Raw genomic sequence first — 6,504 nt, forward strand, 5'->3', positions numbered from 1 at the left:
CTGAAGTGACCTGTGGATGCTTGTTAATTGGTCTCACTCCTTCTGTCTCCCTGCAGTCTTTTCCACACCTGTTCCTAGTTTCCCTTGATTACCTTGTCTTGCTGTTCATTGGTTCTCCTTGCATTTCCTGTTTGTATATATGCTCCTTAGTTGCCTTTGTTCCCCGCCGTGTCACTGTCATCGTGTGGTCATAGACAGGTTAGATTTTCATGTTAGGTCACATTAGATTACGCCTGGTTCCTGTGTCCTGTGTCTTGGCCTGATTCTGGTTTCTCTGCCTGGTCCGTGAGTGAGAACAATAAATCTCGGACTTTCCTTCATTATCTGACTCCTGGCGTCTCCTTCTCTGCACTTTGGTCCTTCCCAAAACCCAGTCATGACAATTATGTCATAAATTTCCACAAAACCTATGCTGGTGCTGTGTTTTTGTCATCTGAACCATTCCATTGCTCAAATATCTACATTTGACCTGCAATGAAACAGGCATATTTAAACTTATTTTAACTAAAATTTCTGCAAGCCACTGATACAAACGATTTCAGCATTTCTACAGGTTTTTCACAAGCATCTGCTTCACATAAGGCAATGAAGTTATTTTATTGTACCCTGGCAAGGAACTGTAATACTTAATTTATATATTAACTGACATTTGCATACTCCTCTTGTTAAAAGCAGGATATGTCCCCTTTAAATATCATCGCTACTTCTGATGTGAACAATTCTAGCTTATTTTATTGGGGATTGATTTAGATATCAATAAAAAATTTGTGGGTTAAACCATCTTTTTCCACAAGTTTTCAGTGCCTTATGTAAATAAAGGGTATTCCTCACAACTTTACATTCAGATAAGATTTTGTTTTTGTTTTTGTGAAAGTACCCATATCAACATTGATACCTTTTCAGTAGTATTGTATTTAGTTAAATTTAGAATAATGAGCGAAAATAATTTTTAGGACATTTAAAATAATTTCTTCATATTCAGACCCCCTTGTGCACTATCTATACTCAATATTTGGTATATTTGGGTTTTGAAATGAATGACATAAAATTTGTTGGAATTTTGACCCATTGCTCCTGACAGAACTGTTGTCACTGTGTCGGATTTCTGGGCTATGTTGCTCACACACCTTTTCAGCAAATACAGAGAATGATACCACCACCAGCATACTTCATATTCACTTTTTTTTCCCAAAACTGATGGTCATTCTGGGCAAACTACTATTTTTGTTTCATCAGAGCACACGACATGTCACCAGAAATGTAAGGTCTTGGTCTCTGAGTGCATTAAAAATCTTTCAGCCCATGTCAGTACAGGACCCCTTTTTACCAGCTTCAGCCAGCAACTTTATTTAGACCTTTGCTTTTGTTCTGTCATGGCAGCGCCTGTGAGTGGGCAGCAAAGCCTCGGTGACCCATCCCCCCCTTGTCTGGTGTCATGATGTATGTTTGGATGGGTTGTACTGGAATTCTAATTTCCCCTCGGGGATCAATAAAGTATCTTTGAATTGAATTGAATTGAATTTATTCACACATTTTGTACCAAAACACATTAATCTCTGTGACAAAGTACATGTCTTTTTCCTGAAAGTTAATATTGCTGGAGTATGTTGTTTATTGAACATGGCACCTACTGGCATCTGGAAATTGAGCCACACTGGTGGATAATCCTCTTTTTGTTCTCTTGCCTGATTTCTTTAGATTTTCCTGTCATGTCACATAAGAAAACAGTGTCTTTGAGGTGAGCTCTAAAATACTTTTCTAGTAGAACCAACCACTCAAAGCACTTAACACTAGAGCCATATTCACGCAGTTGTTCTCAGAAACATGCACACATCCATACACTAATGAGCATATGTAACAGGAGGAAGATGGAATCAAATCCACAACCTTTGGATTGCAAGAAGACCCACTGAGCCACATTTGTCCCTAAACCATCCCATCAAAAGCTTACAAAGCTGTGACATCAGAATCTGGGTTTTCCAAATTGTTTTGAGGTATAATATCCTTAATGTTCTCTCTTGTATTTTGGTATTTAAAAACTAAATTAACCAATTACAAGGGAAATGTAGGTAAGCCTCTGAGATTGAAGAATGTAAAATGAAAAAAACTTTTTTAAAAATCGCTTTCATTATTCTAACTTTTAGAAAATATAAATATTTTGGTCAATCTAACTGATCTAAAATAGATGTATTCCTCTCTTCTCATTTACTCAAATTACAGCAAGTGGCTTCTGTCCATGAATCTGGTTCTATTAAATAGTCTGCTAAAAGACTGCTCAGCAGCAGTGAGGACACATCTACAGTTGACATCAAAGTGTTGTGTGGTTTGAAGAAAGAAATACATTTTGTTTTGATTGGGATTTTTAACCAAAACAACCTTATAAGCACAATGCACCTTTCTTGTGATCTATTTTATTCATTTTTTAAATTATTCAAACGCTGAAGACACTTGGAAATTTTCCGGTGTGGAGTCTAGACTCTATTTTATCTACCAAGCAAGCCATTTCTTTTTTTGTGGTGGAAATGTCCCATCTTTCCCTTTGTGCCACTTCAGGGAAAAGTTAAGTGGTGTCATTTACGTCGACTATTGGGAAATGATTCGCTCTGTTTTTAGCTTTGTTAGATAACTGGATAATCCAGATGGACCGCAACTCCTCTGTTACAAGAACAGCCTCCGGTCGTATATGTAATACATATACGCAAGTAGGTTTCATCGAATCAGAAGCAAGAAGCAAGACTGAGAGAGACTTCTTCAATGGAAAATAGGAAAGTGTGTCAGAGGGGTGAAGGAAAAAATGAAAGATTGGACTCTCCTAAAGAAGGGGGTTGCACATTAAGACTCAGGGATGTGAGCATAGAAGAAAATAAAAAGAAGTGAATACAAAGCAAAACAAGGTGACAATTGACTGGGGTTACTCGTATGTATTTTCACTAAACGTTTTTGGGTTTATTGTTGTTAGAAACAGTTGGTTTAAACTCTTTTGCTTTGTTCTTATATACATACATTTGGTTTTAAAAGTAGCTTTGTAAGAAACCTTGCTCTAATTTAACACTTGAGATGATATGGCCAAATAGGCCTTCATTCTTACTGATTTTTGTTGCAGCAAAGTTCATAAAGAATTAACTTAAGTTTGTATAGTTAAGCCCAAAATAATTTATACCCCCGCTATGTTTAGATTTAAAATTACCTTCATTCAACTAAGACGTTTGTTTCTGAGACTGAGATCTCTTAAACAAAGTAAAAGCAGTATCTATTTGGAAGATGTTGGGACCCACAGCCATGGTTACAACTTGAAAGGCCAGTACAGACTTTCCTGGAACTTTCAAAATAAATTGCATTAACCTACTTCCGGCACAGCCAGGAGACGGGGTAACTCCAGACTTCCTGTGACGTCACTGTCCAAATAAAAGCACCGCTCTTGCTACATCCTGCCTCTTCCACATGGCCTCCAGAGGGACCGGATAGGGGGGAACAGCGCGTTAATGTCTCTTTGCTGGCAAACAGACAGAACTCTTCAACTAGATCTGAGAGTGTCATACAATTATCGATCATATGCACTAAGATAAGTACAAATGAATAACTGTCTGTGTATCCGGTAGATTCATTCATGAATGGGAATTAAGGTACAAGCCTGGCTTTACTTTCTCTCTGAGGCCTGCAGAAGCAAACGGTGTTCCAGAGAGTTCTCTGCAAAGCAGAGTGGAGCAGTTTCCCAGTCTGAAAGGACAAAAGGAGCCTCATCCTATGATAACGTGCAGTATGGTCAGCGGACAGAACGAGCCGTCTTTCATCCACAGCTCCGGAGGTTAGCTGGAAGCTGACCCTTTGTTCACAGAGCTTTCTTCAAACTTCGTCGTCGCCCGGACAACACAACACGTTCATACGAGGTTTGGTGTTTGGGGAGAGTAGAGAAAGATTTAGATTGAAATGATCTGAACGTTTCATTCTGTGAAGTTTGGTTTTGTTTGCATGAAACTCAGCTATCTTGGTGCTAGCAGGCTATCTGCAGCACATGTGCTCAGCTTTGTGTTCTGTGTTTGTGGGTTTTTAAAGTTTAGACAAACTTTATTTAAAGGGTGATTTTAAACACAGAAGATTGATCATAACGCGCCGTCCACGCTCATGCATTTTAACCCTTTTATTTTAAAGGTGTGTGTTTGATTTTGGTGCTAAGCTATTAGCTTCCTTTGTTAGCTTTCACTGCTAACAAGCTAAGAACACGTGCTTGCCTGCTAGGGAACATTTAACAGAAAGGTTGTTAGTTTTCAATCCAGTAAATAATTGTCCCTAAACATTATTTTACTAAATCTGATAACTAAGTAAACACCATTAAGCCCGATTTCTCCAGAAAGATTTGTCTCTTTTCCAACATTCCCTTAATATGTTTTTAAATATTATTTTAATAAATAAAGGCAGCTAATTAGACACCGTTGAGAAATGGTCATCCAGAAGATTGGTTTTATTCAGCAGATCAATCTTAAAACATTATTTTATTAAAATAATATTTTATCTGATCTTGCATTGTGAATGGTTGTCTAAACATTTGCTGATTATTGCCTAAGTTGGTTCCAAGACTAACTTAACTTCACTTCCAGATTCTTCAAGATAATCCTTGGTTCTCAAACATAAACATTGCATGGTAATGTTGCATCACTCTTTTGGTCATGGTTTTCAATCATCTTTGATCCACTTGTTTATATTGTATATAGCCCATTAATCTTCCCTATTCTTTAATTCTGCTTGGTAGTTTAGTTGGATTGTTTTAGCTTGTTGATTGAAATATGTTTGACTTTGAGTTGACTTATTTTTGTTAATAAATTCTTGTGTTTTAAGAAATTGTGTGAATTCATTCCATGTGTGCAGAGTTTTGCTGTTCAATAATGTCAGAGCTCGTCTCACACCTTTCTATTTTGTCCTAATACCATCGCCTTACTGGGCTGGTATTCACAGGATAACCCTTAACAGACCAAAATATTATCTGATAAAATATTAGTATTAAATATTAAATAAATAAATAGGGCTGCACGGTGGCACAGTTGGTAGCACTGTTGCCTTGCAGCAAGAAGGTCCTGGGTTCGATTCCCAGCCAGGGGTCTTTCTGCATGGAGTTTGCATGTTCTCCCTGTGCATGCGTGGGTTCTCACCAGGTACTCCGGCTTCCTCCCACAGTCCAAAGACATGCCTGTTAGGTTAATTGGTCTCTCTAAATTGACCTTAGGTGTATGAATGAGTGTGTGCATGATTGTTTGTGTGTTGCCCTGCGATGGACTGGCGATCTGTCCAGGGTGTACCCTGCCTCTCGCCCATAGACTGCTGAAGATAGGCACCAGCTCCCCTGCAACCCACTATGGAATAAGCAGTAGAAAATGACTGACTGACTATTAAATAAAATTCTCAGATTCATAATAACAAAGAAAATAATTTCTCTATTTCTATTTGCATTTTCAAAAAGTAACATGTCAATATGGGTTTTTTTCCCATCTCGGTAATCAATAGAAGAATTTAATTGAGATTTTAGCAATCAAACTCTTCTTAGAAATGCCAGTTATGAAGGGGTCAACAAAAATCAACCTAAGTATTCTGCTTTTTATGCACTGTTAGTAACACTGTTATATTTTATGAGGTTTAACCTACATATGGAAAGCCTTTATTATTATTTATTGTATAACTCCGCTCTGGTTGTTGATTTACTATTTCAATGTAAGCAGATAGAAATACTTCTAATGCTGATTCTGAAGTAGCAACAGGCACACAATTCTGTGTACATTTTGATAGATACTGAAATGCTGATGGATACTGAGATCTTGATGGATACTGAGCTGTACGCAGTGTTTAGTTGGAAAAGAAAAAATCTGATCTACCTATGATCCACTCAGGGATTTGATAATTATGGTAAGTAATGTGCTCTCAAAATATAAAGCATGATCTGGATGATGTAAGTGTCTCATCACTAGAGGATAAGTCTATTTTTCCTCTTGGTTTTTTTAATCATCCCCACATTCCAAAAAGTATGTTAGGAAAAATCCCTTATTGAACAAAAACAAATCTCCCTACCAGGGTGTCTCTTCTTTGTATTACCACTGCTCATCATCACTGAGTCTGTGACATGTAGTCTGGGAAGCGACCTTGCAGACATCTGCTGTATGTTAATGTGTGCAAAGACATTTCTACTCATACAAACATAAGCACAGTGTGTGTGTCTGTCTGTCAGCCTTATGTCACATTAGGACAGCCCTGTCAGATTGTGCGTTGGCTGTGGTGTTGAGTCTGTGTCACTCAGTGTTCCCATCTTGGCACATTAGAGCCAGACCTCTAAATATGCAGCAAACAGAGCCACATCAACGAAAATGAAGGGTCACACAGTGGACTTAAAAACACCTTCATAACAACATATTCAGTGTCATTTTCCAGCTCTAACCTGAAATGGGAGGTTGATGCTATATTTTTCTCATGTGGGTCAGGTTTAGTTCATATTTAATCTGCTAAAAAATTATGCTTTTTATG

This window comes from Girardinichthys multiradiatus, chromosome 9 (genome assembly GCF_021462225.1).
Source record: "Girardinichthys multiradiatus isolate DD_20200921_A chromosome 9, DD_fGirMul_XY1, whole genome shotgun sequence".
Lineage (NCBI taxonomy): Eukaryota > Metazoa > Chordata > Actinopteri > Cyprinodontiformes > Goodeidae > Girardinichthys > Girardinichthys multiradiatus.